This window comes from Triticum dicoccoides, chromosome 7B (assembly GCF_002162155.2).
Source record: "Triticum dicoccoides isolate Atlit2015 ecotype Zavitan chromosome 7B, WEW_v2.0, whole genome shotgun sequence".
Lineage (NCBI taxonomy): Eukaryota > Viridiplantae > Streptophyta > Magnoliopsida > Poales > Poaceae > Triticum > Triticum dicoccoides.
In genome coordinates, this window is record NC_041393.1 from 766,838,114 (window position 1) to 766,853,213 (window position 15,100).

A 15,100-nucleotide genomic window follows, 5' to 3' on the forward strand; every position below is an offset into this window, starting at 1 on the left:
GCGGGTGGCAAGAATCGGACGGGGGCTGTGCTCCTGTGTGCTGAGCTATTATAAGACAATGCAATCAACTTGTCCGGCGTGCCAAGTGAATACAGAGGTAGAAAAAAGCCCCGGCGTTCGTCATCCGTCGCCCCGGGTGTTTGTCGCCCGGCAAAATTCGAGTCCTCGTGTTCTTGCGATTTGTTCGTCGATCCTTGGTTCTAGCATCTGTTACTTGTTGACTCTGCTGCCCTCCTAGTGAAGTCGGTTGATCTGTTCAATGTTGGTCCCTATTCTTTTCTTACAAGTTGATATAACACAATCAGAGTCAACTATTAAAATATGCAGAAAGACAAATGGAAAATAAATGCTCTGGAAATTTAGAGTAGTTTACTGCATATATGGCATGACAAGTCAAATATTCAGAGAGATGCTGGTTTGAGAGAAGCCTAGTTAATTGAGCATGCTGTCTACAAGAGAATTATTGGTGATACAAGCCTTCTAGTTGGTGTATATGTGGATGACTTGATTATCACAGGAACAAGCACTGGTGAAATTGAAAAATTCAAGATGGAGATGAAGAAATTGTTTAGCACGAGTGACCTCGGATTATTAAGCGATTATTTGGGGATTGAAGTACAGTAGAAAGATGAAGAAATTCTCTTGTGTCAATCATCTTATGCATCAAAAATATTGGAGCGGTGTGGGCTTGCTAATTGCAACCCGTCCCAGACACCGATGGAAGCGACACAAAAATTGAGTAAATCAAGCAAGAGTCCTCTGGTTGATAAGACAGACTACCGCAGTATTGTTGGAAGTCTTCGACATTTGGTAAATACTAGACCGGACATAGCATATGTGGTTGGAATTGTAAGTCGCTACATGGAAGCACCAACTGAGGAGCATATGGCTGAAGTGAAGCAAATCTTGAGGTATATCCGGGGTACAATTAATTTTGGATGTCGTTATGTGAGAAAGGGCTTTGAAAAATCTATTCTCGTGGGCTATAGTGATAGCGACATGGCTAGAGATGTTGATGACCGGAAGAGTACTACCGGCACTATATTTTTCCTTGGTCCGAATTTGGTAACATGGACATTCCAGAAGCAAAAGACAATAGCATTATCATCATGTGAGGCAGAGTATATTGCTGCCACTACATCAGCTTGTCAAGGCATCTGGCTTAGACGCCTGCTGAATGAATTGAAAATGCAATCAGATAACAAGGTTATCCTGAGAGTGGACAACAAATCAGCAATTGCATTATGCAAGAATCCGGTTTATCACGACCGAAGCAAGCACATCGATATAAGATACCACTTCATACGCGAGTGCATAGAAGATGGTAAAATTGAGATGCAGTACGTCGCAACTAAAGATCAACTTGCGAATATGCTCACTAAGCTGCTCGGCGGACTCAAGTTCCTTGAAATGAGAGAGCGAATCGGCATACAAAATCTCAAAGGCAACAAGATTAGGGAGGTAAGTGTTAAAATATAATCTTGCTTGCTCCGTGGCAGAGTATTCAAAATATCAGGCTGCCGGCAAGTGCAACGAAATATCCAAATGCATGTAGGCAAGCTTAGCTAGTAAGGAAGCAACGTGTCTTCATTAGAATGGTGCATGCATGAGCTGTGCATGCAAGAAATAAACTCTAGTACGTAGTGTAGTCTGCAGGTGTGTGAGGTGGATGTAGGAGGTGTGTGTGCTGGATGTACACGTGCAGCTCAAAGGCAACTTGTAATCCACTATATAAGGACCAGCGTCCTTCAGTTGTAAGAGGTAAGCCAGCTTGAAATCTGAGTAGTACTATCTACTGCATGTATGTGTGCGTGTAGACTGCATATGGAGCTGCAGTTTACTTGACTCTCCTCCTGTTGTTTCTTCTAGCTGCTCTCTGATCTTTTACTTTGATCCTGGGAGAAGCTAACTACCCTGTAGTTTAGCTAACATTTGGCACCAGAGCTTCAGATGGCGAAGATTGGAGGAGGTTCTCCAAGCAAGAGCAGCGATGAGGCGTCTGCACAAAGGCCGTTAAGGGAGTATGGAGTGCCGCTGCGCTGCCCCATGCTCACAAGGTCCAACTACGCGAATTGGTCCCTTCTAATGAGGGTCATTTTGCAGGCCCAATGTGTTTGGGCGGCCATCGAGGATGGCAAGACAGACGACCGGGAAGATAGGATGGCTCTTGCGGCCATCCTCCAAGGCGTACTGGAGGAGATGCTTCCCACTAGCTGTGAAAGATACGGCTAAAGAAGCCTGGGAGACACTAAAGACGATGCACATGGGCGTGGAGCGCGTCCGGGAGGCAAAGGCGCAGACCTTGAAGGCAGACTTCGAGGCCATCCGCATGAAAGACAGTGAGTCTGTGGATGACTTTGCCATGCGGTTGACAGGGATCGTCAACGGCATCCGTGCATTGGGAGAGACGCTGGAAGATGTCCACGTTGTTAAGAAATTCCTTCGTGTTGTACCCGCAAGGTACATGCAAGTGGCGATCTCCATCGAGCAACTTGTCGACCTCAAGACCTTGTCTATCGAAGAGCTTACTGGTCGCCTTAAAGCTGTTGAGGAAAGGTATAGAATCGGTGACAAGGATGAGCATGGTCACTTGTTGTTCACACAGGCAGAGTGGATGGCACGTATGAAGAAGACTGGTGGTGGAGAATCTTCTTCTAGCAGCAACAGGAGCAGCAAGAACTATGGTAATGGTCGTGGCCGCGGTAGGTTTGGTGGCAGTTGTGGTCGTGGCCGCGGCAGAGGAGGACGTGGTGGTAGGACAAATGGGTTCCGACAAGAGCAATATTGAGTGCTTCAACTGTGGTATTCTCGGACACTACTCTTCTGAGTGTCGTAAACCACGTCGTGCTCATGGTGAGGAAGCGCACCTCGCACAGGCTCAAGACGATGAGCCCGCTCTGCTCTTTTCGGCGTGCGCGGAGGAAGTGTCTGACATGGTCATGCTAAATGAAGAGAAGGTGATTCCTACACTAGGGTCTATGGAGAAGAGTGACGAGTGGTATCTCGACACAGGAGCTAGTAACCACATGACGGGGCGCATCGAGGTGTTCAACAATTTGGACACTTCAGTGTGAGGCACTGTCCGGTTCGGCGACGGCTCCACCGTGGCGATGTGTGGACGCGGAACTATATTGTTGGAGTGCCTAACCGGAGAGCATCGTGTCCTCACCGACGTATATTACATCCCAAGTCTCAGCAGCAATATATTAAGCCTTGGCCAGCTTGATGAGAATGGTTGCAGAACCGTTCTTGAGGATGGATTTCTATACATCTACGACCGTAACAAGAAGGTACTGGCTAAGGTGAAGCGGACAAGGAACAGGCTATACGTACTCAACCTGAACCTGACACAGCCTGTGCGTCTTTTGGCATGCATCAAGGATGATGCATGGCTATGACATGGACGCTTTGGGCATCTGAATTTCCAAGCTCTCCATAACTTAGCACACCATGGAATGGTGGAAGGTATGCCCCTCATTCAACATGTTAACCAGATTTGTGATGGATGCATGATTGGCAAGCAACGATGTGCGCCGTTTCCGGCGGCAACATCCTACCGAGCAACGAACTTTCACTTTTTGCAGGTTATCTTCAGGGCCACAGCATTGATCCGTATGTGGTCGCTACTCACTCCGACGGAGGCCAGGGGGCGTTTGGCTACTGCGTCTACCCGATGGGAGATGGTAGCTCGGGTTATTTTCAACCGGTTTGGATGGCGGTCATGTAATAGGATAGGCATGTAGTGCTCCTATTTTCTTGCCAGCCGGTTGCGGCTTTTTGTTTACGCTCGTTTGAGAGGCTTGTTGTCTTTTAGACCTTGAACATGTTGGGGACTTTGTGACACATTTTGTTTTTAATAATATGAGCCGTATGCATCTTTCTGATGCAGAGGCTGGGGTATTTCCCCTTTTCTAAAAAAAAACATCCTACCGAGCAGACAGACTACTGCAACTTGTGCATGGAGATTTATGCGGCCCAATAACGCCAGCAACACCAGGAGGTAAAAAAAAATTCTTATTGGTTGTTGATGATCATAGTAGATATATGTGGGTTGTTTTTCTAAAAAACAAAGATGAAGCTTTTGCCGCATTCAAGAAGATAAAAATTGGTGCTGAAATGGAGGCGAACGCTAAGCTGAAGGTGTTCCGCACTGACCGAGGAGGAGAATTTACCTCTCATGAGTTCCACGAGTATTGTGAGAACTTGGGCATCAAGAGGTTCCTCACCGCGCCATATTCACCACAACAGAATGGTGTGGTGGAACGACGAAACCAGACTGTGGTTTCTATGGCAAGAAGCTTGTTGAAAAGCATGAGAATGCCTGGAAGGTTTGGGGGAGAAGCCGTGTCAACGACAGTTTATCTCCTGAACCGTTCACCGACAAAGAGCGTCATCGATAAAACACCATATGAAGCTTTCTACGGTAAGAAACCAAGTGTGCGTCATCTTCGCACCTTTGGTTGTGTTGGACATGTCAAGGTGGTGCATCCACATGTGAAGAAGCTCGCTGATCGCAGCATGCCAATGGTGTTCATCGGCTATGAGGATGGTACAAAGGCATATTGTATGTATGATCCAGTGTTAAAAAGGCTACATGTCTCAAGAGATGTCGTGTTTGAAGAAAACAGACCATGGACATGGGAGACCGTGTCAGGTGAAGGTGCAGACAACCTTGGTGATGAATTTATAGTATATTATCCACCTCACACTGATGCAGGAAATAACATGGTGCCGCAAGGAGCAATGAGCGACACCGACAGTTCTCCTAGCTCCCCGAGCAAGGCAAGTACTGATGGTACAGGAGCTGTACCAAACACACCAACAACAACAACTGGTGGTACAAGTGATGAGGTTAGCACACCTATTGGTGTGACGAAGAGCGGTGTCGCATACGACACGTCTACACCACCAAAGCGAGTCCGCCCCCTTTTGGACATCTACGATGAGTCAACAAAGGTCAGTGATGATTATTCCGGTCTTTGTTTGCTAGCCATGGAAGAGCCAACAAATTTTCAGGAGGCCAACAAGCATGCATGTTGGAGGCGTGCAATGGAAGAAGAGCTTGGTTCCATTGAGAGGAATGGAACATGGGAGCTTGTTAATCTACCACCTGGACATAGACCCATAGGTTTGAAATGGGTATTCAAGGTAAAGAAAAATTCATAGGGCAATATTATCAAGCACAAAGCACGTCTAGTTGCTAAAGGCTATGTGCAGAAGCAAGGAGTTGATTATGATGAAGTTTTTGCACCAGTCGCACGACTCGAAAGTGCGACTTCTCATAGCGTTGGCAGCTCAAGAAGGATGGGAGGTGCATCACATGGATGTAAAGTCATCTTTTCTTAATGGCGACTTGAAGGACGAGATATATGTGATGCAACCACCCGGTCATGAACAAGAAGGTAACGGGGACAAGGTATTAAAGCTCAAGAAAGCATTATATGGGCTTCATCAAGCACCAAGAGCATGGTTTGCAAAACTTGATAAAAGCCTAGCTTGGGTTTGAGAGAAGCCTAGTTGAGCATGTTGTCTACAAGAGAATTATTGGTGATACAAGCCTTCTAGTTGGTGTATATGTGGATGACTTGATTATCACAGGAACAAGCACTGGTGAAATTGAAAAATTCAAGATGGAGATGAAGAAATTGTTTAGCATGAGTGACCTCGGATTATTAAGCTATTATTTGGGGATTGAAGTACAGCAGAAAGATGAAGAAATTCTCTTGTGTCAATCATCTTATGCATCAAAAATATTGGAGCGGTGTGGGCTTGCTAATTGCAACCCGTCCCAGACACCGATGGAAGCGAGACAAAAATTGAGTAAATCAAGCAAGAGTCCTCTGGTTGGTAAGACAGACTACCGCAGTATTGTTGGAAGTCCTCGATATTTGGTAAATACTAGACCGGACATAGCATATGCGGTTGGAATTGTAAGTCGCTACTTGGAAGCACGAACTGAGGAGCATATGGCTGAAGTGAAGCAAATCTTGAGGTATATCCGGGGTACAATTAATTTTGGATGTCGTTATGTGAGAAAGGGCTTTGAAAAATCTATTCTCGTGGGCTATAGTGATAGCGACATGGCTAGAGATGTTGATGACCGGAAGAGTACTACCGACACTATATTTTTCCTTGGTCCAAATTTGGTAACTTGGACATCCCAGAAGCAAAAGACAATAGCATTATCATCATGTGAGGCGGAGTATATTGCTGCTACTACATCAACTTGTCAAGGCATCTGGCTTGGACGCCTGCTGAATGAATTGAAAATGCAATCAGATAACAAGGTTATCCTGAGAGCGGACAACAAATCAGCAATTGCATTATGCAAGAATCCGGTTTATCACGACCGAAGCAAGCACATCGATATAAGATACCACTTCATACGCGAGTGCATAGAAGATGGTAAAATTGAGATGGAGTATGTCGCAACTAAAGATCAACTTGCGGATATGCTCACTAAGCCGCTCGGCGGACTCAAGTTCCTTGAAATGAGAGAGCGAATCGGCATACAAAATCTCAAAGGCAACAAGATTAGGGAGGTGAGTGTTAAAATATAATCTTGCTTGCTCCTTGGTAGAGTATTCAAAATATCAGGCTGCCGGCAAGTGCAACGAAATATCCAAATGCATGTCGGCAAGCTTAACTAGTAAGGAAGCAACATGTCTTCATTAGAATGGTGCATGCATGAGCTGTGCATGCAAGAAATAAACTCTAGTACGTAGTGTAGTCTGTAGGTGTGTGAGGTGGATGTAGTAGGTGTGTGTGGTGGCTGTACACGTGCAGCTCAAAGGCAACTTGTAATCCACTATATAAGGACCAGCGTCCTTCAGTTGTAAGAGTAAGCCAGCTTGAAATCTGAGTAGTACTATCTAGTGCATGCAGCTAGCTTTGAATTAGACGAACATGCAAATTTTGTGTTCTCTGTTGCATAATGCGATGGAGGCGCGACTGTTCCATATGCACGATCTATAGCTGTTAGTTGTTACTAATCTCTGCCATGCAGTTGTGCTCTTGGTAGTAGTAATAATGTACAGTCAGATTTTAGGCCGATAATTCATGTACAGTAGATTATGTTTCAGCATTAGGTGCAGAACAAAGTATACATTGTTGAATGGTCCTGCTTAATTGCCTGCTGTCACTGAGCATTAACATGGTTGCCGATGCTTTTTTGGCTCATTCGTGGTGACTTAATTTCCGCTGCTTCTGGTAAACTGAGATTGAAAGCAGTGATGCATTTTGCTGATTTTCTGCTGCAGTCTGATGGTTACTAGATGGAATGTTTTTATTTGACCAGATTGGGTAACTTCACACTGAATTTTATTTTCAGGGGCAAGATCTCATTGCGAGCTTTAATACCATTTGCACAAAATATACCTGGTCGTTGCTGTCTCATTTCATATAATTCCTTCGGAAATGAAAGAGACGGCGCCTACAAAGTCTTCACAGATGCTGAGAACCATGAGATCTTTCTCAATTCTGCCGCCGAAGATGAAGAGAGCGCTGCGGTGTTTCATCAGAGCGAAATGGCAGAGGTATGGACAAGCCAATCTCTTTTGACATTTTGCTCCACTTCATAAAAACTAAGATTGTTTTTTTAGGGAAACAGCAGGACTCTGCTGCGTATTTTTATTGATTTTAAAAAAAATATAGTACAAAGAATAAGGTCTGAAGAAAAAAACTATACATGAAGATACAAACAAAACTAAGGAAAGAAAGAAGAGACAGTAAACAACAAATACAACAGCAGCATAGCAAGTTATCTAAAGGATTTGATCCAAGCCTCAGACTCTGTAGATGATCCATTTGAGTTCTTCTTTTAGCTTCTTTCTGCATATGTATATGCTTGGGTGAATGTGTTGGAATATATGATCATTCCTAGTTGTCCAGATTGCCCAGCAGGTTAGGATGATGATCTCCATCGCATATGGTACACTCAGCAGTTGCTTTAGGTTGCTAATTTCCTCCTGAATGCCTGTATGTGCTGAAGCCTGCACTAGTACTTCTCTCTGTTTTGAGATATATAATAAATATTTTTCATTATCATTCTGCACTTGCTTAGGCTACTCAATTTTTGGTTCTCAGTACTAGAGCTTTTTACAAAAAATACTTATTATTTATGGTTAATATCCTGTCCCTGTAATCTGCTTATGCCTACTTGCTTGTGCTGAAGTATTAGGTGCAAAAGGATCTGATTACTTCTTTTCATTGCATGGTGAACACCAAGAATGTTATGTAACAATCTCAGTATATGGTGAATACCGAGCCTTCTTTCTCCACTATATTTCATAAAATGGTTCTAGTGGTGTCAGCAATAGCAAAGGAGCCTGATTACGTTAGTTGACAGTTATGCATAAAAGCTAACATGATGGCACGGTTTAAACATGTAAACGTTATAAGGTGATTCTTTCTAGCTCGCATAATCATTTTATGAACGTCCAAGGTTGCACGCATAAGCTTGATGCATAAAGTGGCTCCATATTTTTGATATGTTCAGGGATTTTTTTTCCGCATCTAACCCTTGGACCAATTCATCTATTTTTATAGGGACATGATCTCGCGGAAGAAGGGCGTCCACCCTTTTGCTGCCACAAGTCTCCTCCACTCTCTGCATCCCGCAAACATGTCTCGGACCATTCGCCGATCAGACATGTGTTTATGTTGTGATGAACTGTTGACTTTTGTTGACCGAACATCTTGTATTTTTCGTTTGGACCGTGGCATGTGTCATGCTTTTCATTTGGACCGTGACATATATGCATGTACCATTTTCATTTGAACCATTGATAGTACTTGTAACAAAGCATGTTTGTTATTTTGCGTAATCTAGTTGCACCTTTGTTGCAAGTACATTTCTTCTGTGAGCTTTTGAAGTTGTAAAAATTGCATTTTTAATTATAGTAAAGTAATTTTGCAAACCCCGTGTAACAAATAGTTGTGGTGTGTGAGGGGTTTAGGGATTGGTGGGTTTTGAGAGGATTGGGTGAAAGGGAGGGATTCACCAAATCCTCCCAAATCACCTCCTCCCAAAACCTCCCCGACCCACATCTATCAAATGAGGCCTGAAGATATCAACTCATACGCCTGTTACCAAATCTGATGCTGAAAAGATTTATCCATATGACCACTATTTGTTGTTACAGAACTGCATCCAGCTGCAAAAGAAAACAATAGGAGGCATGCTATTATTACCTGTAGCATAGAAATTTGGGAATGCATGATACATGCACTAGTAGAAAAGGGGGCATTGGTCCAGGCCGAGTCAGCCCATTAGTCCCGGTTCAATCCAGAACCGGGACCAATGGGGGCATTGGACCCAGTTCGTTAGCCCCAGGGGCCAGCCGAGCCACGTGGGCCATTGGTCCCGGTTCGTCTGGACCTTTTTGTCCCGGTTGGTGGGACGAACCGGGACCAATGTGCCTTGCTCCTGGCCCACCACCATTGGTCCTGGTTGGTAGCCTGAACCGGGACCAAAGGCTTCCCTTTAGTCCCGGTTCTTGCCACGAACCGGGACCAATTAATTGCCTATATATACCCCTCGCCCGCGAGCAGAGCACTCTCACTGCTCTGTTTTTCGTGGCCGGCAAGGAGAGAGCTTTGTGGTGCTCTAGCTCACCTCCTATGCACACGAGGTGTTCGATGGAATGCCCGAGCCACACTACTTAAGCTTTCTCCTCTCCAAGCTCGACCTCCAAGCTCCATTTTCCTCAATATTTGTCTAGGTTTAGCGGTCCGTCACGTCCCGTCCCCGTCTTCACCGTCATCGATCGCCCGCGCCGATCTCGTCGCCGGCACCACCGTGGTGAGCCTCTTGTTCTTATCTTCTTTCTGAAAGGAAAAAAAATTCTTACTTGTATGTTTATATAGATACTTGTATAATTTTCTTACTTTTATTATTGCATCTTATATAGTGAAATGGTTTTGGTATCCGCCCGTCGGCCCTCGTCCTGTCTATGATTCGGATGTGATATATATTATCTTTTCATAACTATTGGTTCATCTATTGTTTATGACAATTATGCTGACCAACGTGACATAGATTTTATTTATCTAGGAGGTTGTTGAACCGGAAATTCCAATCGACCCTATTGTCGAGAGGTTAAATTTAGTTGAAGAAGAAAACAATTTCTTGAAGGAAAAAATTAGTAAAATTGAGGAGGAGAAGATGATATTGGAGTTGCATGTTGCGGATGTCGTGGATGATCACAAGATCAAGATGGATGCAATGCGCTTGAAGATTAGAAAGATTAGAAAATATGCCATTCATACCGAGGCTTGGTATCATTATGCCATTGGATCAGTTGTTACATTGGTTGCGATTATGATCGCATTTGTTTTCACATTGAAATGTTTTACATAGTTTCAATGTATGGTTTAATTAATTTAGATGCTCTGCAAATCTTTATGTTGTTAGATGAGAACTATGTATGTACTTTGGTTTTAATGTGATGATGAACTTCTATTAATTTGGTCACTTAATTATCTATTCATGATGTTCTGTAATAATTTTTGACACACTTAATTATATATAATGCACGCAGATGAACCGACAATGGATGTACGGTTCAAGACACACCTCCGAGTACATTAAGGGAGTGCATGAATTTCTCAAAATGGCTAAGGCAAACAAGCAGAATGGTTTTATGTGTTGCCCATGCCCTATATGTGGGAATACGAAGTCTTACTCTGACCGGAAAATCCTTCACACCCACCTGCTTTACAAGGATTTCATGCCACACTATAATGTTTGGACGAGGCACGGAGAAATAGGGGTTATGATGGAAGACGGCGAAGAAGAAGAGTACGATGACAACTATGTGCCCCCTGAATACGGTGATGCTGCAACAGGGGGAGCTGCTGAAGATCAAGAGGAACCAGACGATGTGCACGATGATGCTGCAACAGGCGAAGCTGCTGAAGATCAAGAGGAACCAGACGATGTGCCCGATGATGATGATCTCCACCGGGTCATTGTCGATGCAAGGACGCAATGCGAAAGTCAAAAGGAGAAGCTTAAGTTCGATCGCATGTTAGAGGACCACAAAAAAGGGTTGTACCCCAATTCCGAAGATGGCAACACAAAGCTCGGTACCGTACTGGAATTGCTGCAGTGGAAGGCAGAGAATGCTGTGCCTGACAAAGGATTTGAGAAGCTACTGAAAATATTGAAGAAGAAGCTTCCAAAGGATAACGAATTGCCCGACAGTACATACACATCAAAGAAGGTCGTATGCCCTCTAGGATTGGAGGTGCAGAAGATACATGCATGCCCTAATGACTGCATCCTCTACCGCGGTGCGTACAAGGATCTGAACGCATGCCCGATATGTGGTGCATTACGGTATAAGATCAGACGAGATGACCCTGGTGATGTTGATGGCGAGCCCCCCAGGAAGAGGGTTCCTGCGAAGGTGATGTGGTATGCTCCTATAATACCACGGTTGAAACGTCTGTTCAGAAACGGAGAGCATGCCAAGTTGATGTGATGGCACAGTGAGGACCGTAAGGAAGACGAGAAGTTGAGAGCACCCGCTGACGGGTCGCAGTGGAGAAAAATCGAGAGAAAGTACTGGGATGAGTTTGCAAGTGACCCAAGGAACGTACGGTTTGCTTTAAGTGCGGATGGCATTAATCCTTTCGGGGAGCAGAGCAGCAATCACAGCACCTGGCCCGTGACTCTATGTATGTATAACGTTCCTCCTTGGATGTGCATGAAGCTGAAGTTCATTATGATGCCAGTTCTCATCCAAGGCCCTAAGCAACCCGGCAACGACATTGATGTGTACCTAAGGCCATTAGTTGAAGAACTTTTACAGCTGTGGAATGAAAACGGTGTACGTACGTGGGATGAGCACAAACAGGAGGAATTTCACCTAAAGGCGTTGCTGTTCATGACCATCAACGATTGGCCCGCTCTCAGTAACCTTTCAGGACAGACAAACAAGGGATACCACGCATGCACACACTGTTTACTTGACACCGATAGTATATACCTGGGAAGCTGCAGGAAGAATGTGTACTTGGGCCATCGTCGATTTCTTCCGACCAACCATCAATGTCGAAAGAAAGGCAAGCATTTCAAAGGCGAGGCAGATCACCGAAGGAAGCCCGCCATGCGTACCGGTGATCACGTACTTGCTATGGTCAATGATTTACACGTAATCTTTGGAAAGGGTCCCGGTGGACTAGCTGTTCCGAGTGACGCTGGGGGACACGCACCCATGTGGAAGAAGAAATCTATATTTTGAGACCTACCCTACTGGAAAGACCTAGAGGTCCGCTCTTCGATCGACGTGATGCACGTGACGAAGAACCTTTGCGTGAACCTGCTAGGCTTCTTGGGCGTGTATGGGAAGACAAAAGATACATCTGAGGCACGGGAGGACCTGCAACGTTTGCACAAAAAAGACGGCATGCCTCCAAAGCAGTATGAAGGTCCTGCCAGCTATGCTCTTACCAAAGAAGAGAAGGAAATCTTCTTTGAATGCCTGCTTAGTATGAAGGTCCCGACTGGCTTCTCGTCGAATATAAAAGGAATAATAAATATGTCAGAGAAAAAGTTTCAGAACCTAAAGTCTCATGACTGCCATGTGATTATGATGCAACTGCTTCTGGTTGCATTGATTGGGCTTCTACCGGAAAACGTCCGATTAGCCATTGTGAAGCTATGTGCATTCCTCAATGCAATCTCTCAGAAGGTGATCGATCCAGAAATCATACCAAGGCTAAGGAGTGATGTGGTGCAATGTCTTGTCAGTTTCGAGCTGGTGTTCCCACCATCCTTCTTCAATATCATGACGCATGTCCTAGTTCATCTAGTTGACGAGATTTTCATTCTGGGCCAGGCCAGAAGGATGGTTCATGGGAGTCCTAAAGAAATATGTCCATAACCGCGCTAGGCCAGAAGGAAACATCTCCATGGGCCATCAAACAGAGGATGTCATCGGGTTTTGTGTTGACTTCATTCCTGGCCTTAAGAAGATAGGTCTCCCTCAATCGCGGTATGAGGGGAGACTGACTAGAAAAGGCACGCTTGGAAGGGACTCAATAATATGCAGGGACGGATATTCTTGGTCTCAAGCACGCTACACAGTTCTACAGAACTCTACCTTGATGACCCCGTATGTCGATGAACACAAGAACAGTCTGCGCTCCAAACACCCGGAGCAGTGCGACGACTGGATTACATGTGAACACATCAGGACTTTCAGCAGTTGGTTGGAAGCACGTCTCAGAGGTGACAACACTATTTGTGATGAGCTGTACTTGTTGTCCAGGGGACCATCTTCGACTGTTACGATTTGGAAAGGATACGAGATAAATGGGAATACATTTTACACGACTAACCAAGATCAAAAGAGCACCAACCAAAACAGCGGTGTCCGCTTTGATGCAACAACCGAGAGGGGAAAGGACACATATTATGGTTACATAGTGGACATATGGGAACTTGACTACGGACATGATTTTAAGGTCCCTTTGTTTAAGTGCAAATGGGTCAATCTGTCAGGAGGCGGGGTACAGGTAGACCCACAGTACGGAATGACAACAGTGGATCTGAAAAATCTTGGGTACACTGACGAACCGTTCGTCCTAGCCAATGATGTGGCACATGTTATTTATGTGAATGACATGTCTACCAGACCAAGAAAAAGAAAAGGTAAGGAAGCGAATACATCATACGATGAGCCAAAGCACCACATAGTTCTTTCAGGAAAAAGGGACATCATGGGAGTTGAGGGCAAGACAGACATGTCTGAAGATTATGAAAAGTTTCATGAAATTCCTCCCTTCAAAGTCAAGGCTGACCCCAGCATCCTGATAAGCGATGAAGATTATCCATGGTTTCGGCGCAATAAGCAAATGACACAAGCGAAGAAAAAGTGAAGACTTTCTCCCGCAACTATTATGATGATACCATGCCAACTTTGTAACACACGAGTATGATACCATTGTCCGTTTTGTACATGCACATGCTATGTGGGTGAATTTATGACACCATGCCAACTTTCAACTTTTTCATAGTTCATTTGAAATGCTTTAATGTCTTATGGTTTGGCCCTCGTAATAATTAAAAATAGCAACAATAAATATTTTGTTGTAAGTAGAAACAAAATAAAATATATAAAGCAAGACAGAAAACAAAAAAAACAAAAAAGTGTTTTCAAATTTGAATACTAATGGCACTAACAGAAAGTTTATAATTTTTCTAAAACTAAAAGCAAAAAGAATTAAAAAATAAAGCAAAAAACAAAAGAAAATAAATAATGCAGAAAACAAAACAAAAAAACAATTAAAAATAGCAACAGTAAGTATTTTGTTGTAAGTAGAAACAAAATAAAATAAATAAAGCAAGAAAGAAAACAAAAAAACAAAAAAGTGTTTTCAAATTTGAAAACTAATGGCACTGACAGAAAGTTTATAATTTTTCTGAAACCAAAAGCAAAAAGAATTAAAAAATAAAGCAAAAAACAAAAGAAAATAAATAATGCAGAAAACAAAACAAAAAACTGGAAAATGATTAAAAATAGCAATAATAAGTATTTTGTTGTAAGTAGAAACAAAATAAAATAAATAAAGCAAGAAAGAAAACAAAAAAAACAAAAAAATGCCTCCTACTGGGCCCCCACGGCCTGAATACGACTAGAAACCCTACCATGGGCCAGGATTCAGGCCCGCAGTAGGCCCAGAAGGCCCATCAAGCAAAGCAGTATCAAATAGGCCCGCAAGCCTATGGTGGAGAGGAGCTCGAGAGGGGTGCGACAGTGGGGCTTATAAACCACTGTGCGCCCCTCTCAACTAGCGAGGTGGGACTAAACTTTGGCCCCGATGCGGGCAACACAGGGTCCTTTGGTCCCGGTTGGTGGCACCAACCGGGACTAAAGGGGGAGGCATTAGTCTCGGTTGGTGCCACCAACCGGGACCAAAGGCCGCCGCTTCCCGCCCTTTGGGCTGCTGAAAAGAGGCCTTTGGTCCCGGTTGGTGGCACCAACCGGGACTAAAGGGGGCATTGGTCCTGGTTGGTTTCACGAACCGGGACCAATGCTCTTGCTATATATACAACACTTAGGAAAATTTGACGAACACATCGCCAGTTGCC